At 42.5% G+C, this 1923-nt stretch overlaps 1 long non-coding RNA gene across 1 annotated transcript; it reads left to right on the plus strand.

Moving 5' to 3' along the window:
• Positions 1–1321, plus strand: LOC122069811. Its single transcript, XR_006137543.1, has 3 exons — positions 1–138; positions 227–614; positions 758–1321. It is a non-coding gene; the product is annotated as an uncharacterized LOC122069811 (long non-coding RNA).
• Positions 1322–1923: the final 602 nt, after the last annotated feature.

Genomic DNA, 1923 nt, shown 5'->3' on the forward strand with positions numbered 1-1923 from the left:
CAGGAGGCCAGGATTAAAGGACCCTAACGATGAATGCTTTCCCAAAGTGGGAAGGTGATGTACGGGCAAATTCTTACCCTGCCCTTCCATTCAATTTAGAAAAACTGGGAGATTCTTAATAGGCTCTTGAGTGGTGAGGTGTGTATTTCTTGAATTTTTTCTTTTCTTATAGATCCTATTCCCCTCACTAGCTACATCTCACTAACCTTTTTCCCCCATTTTTTAGCTAGGGGAGTAGCCCACTCCTCCGATTGGCCAGAGTGACTAGGTGCCCATGTCATCTTGTTCCCCACCAATTGGCCTGAAACCTTATCAACATCATCAGAAAGGAGTTATTTAGGAGGCAAATTAATCAAGCCTGATTCGTAAACTACGAAGCATGGAGCAAATCTAGGAAGGACATTCTTTGGAATAACAGATCTTCGTATGAAAGGTGGGAAATCTCACCATACTATCCGAGATAAGGCTAAAGTGGAATAGTTTCAATACAGAAACAATCTCCATATCTACATTCCCGATATAACTCTTAAAGAAATCAGACTCCTACCTACGATGGGAAACTACTAAACTGAGACTCTTCATCAACAACCCCTAGCCCTACTATAAGAACCCAGGTAAACCCTAGTCTAAGGGGGGGACAAGTTCTTTTCTATTCTTACGAGAACTATCTATTTTACTTGTAAGTCTAACTTTGACATCAGAGAGTCCCTTGTCAGATCAGCCCCACACTCACTCCCTTGTTTGTTCTCCTTTACAGGACCTAAGAGAGGCCTAGAATGATTTCCAACTGCAACAAATTAGCGCTATCTATGGGAACGTGAAAAAATTATCTGCTCAAAACCATAAACCAGCACAACAAACATTCTCTGTCTCCTCTATATGTGGCTCAGGGAGAGCAAGGATCAGTGAGATTCTCCTGTGGAAATAGTAGGTATAAAAAAAAACATTGGAAGGACTGGCCAAAGCTGGAGATCCTCTGGTGAGGCAACCGAATGCTGACATCTTTCCCACACCATATATGGAAAATTGCCACCTGCTAAGGGACGACAACGTGGAACCGGGGGGCCGGAAACAAACGCGCTACTAAACAACCTGCTGCTACAGTTGTTGAAGATGAACAATGTGGTGCGATGGTTCATTCACCAATTCGGACTAGCTCTCCCCAAGGAAGGCTTACCTATCACACCAAGGATTGCTCCCTGCCAAGAGTTGGCCTCTAGCCACCAAAATGGGCGAAGGAGGCCACCGAAGAACGGCATTCTCATCCCAAACGAGAAAGTAGGGGTCCATTTGGTGCTGAGAGAGAGAGAGAGAGAGAGAGAGAGAGAGAGAGAGAGAGAGAGAGAGAGAGAGGGTTCTACGAGTCAGAATGTAAAAGCATGGTAAAGAATCCCCACACTGGCATTGTGGAGATATTTTTCACAATAATTTAAATCCATCAAAGAATTATAGTATTGGTTGCATTGGTGCGAACATGTTTGCTCTACAATATATATCTGTAGCAATTGCTTTCTCACTTTTTTTTTTGTGCTAGAAATTCATATGTATTAAAAAAAGGGGGAAAATATAGTACATAAAGAGCACAAAAGAACTAGCCAAAAACTGGACTAAAATTCTACATTATTTAAATGAGTATCTAGGCTGATTCTGCTTGTCTACATCAACCTCGATAGAAATCAAAGAAGGCCAAGCAGTAATAGGAAAAGAAACTTCAAATTTTGTAGCCGACTTAGACAGGAAATCAGCCACTGGGTTGGCTTCACGCCGGCAATGGGCAATTTTCAAGGAAATGCTTCGAAGAAAATTGCCTAAGCTCATCCATCTCTGAAGCGCACACCATAGGACTTTCCAGAGGGAGATTAACAGGACCACCGCCATTGAGTCACACTCTATCCATAAATGAGTTACACCCAAATCTCTTTC

The sequence above is a fragment of the Macadamia integrifolia genome, unplaced genomic scaffold (assembly GCF_013358625.1).
Source record: "Macadamia integrifolia cultivar HAES 741 unplaced genomic scaffold, SCU_Mint_v3 scaffold721, whole genome shotgun sequence".
NCBI classification, from domain to species: Eukaryota; Viridiplantae; Streptophyta; class Magnoliopsida; order Proteales; family Proteaceae; genus Macadamia; species Macadamia integrifolia.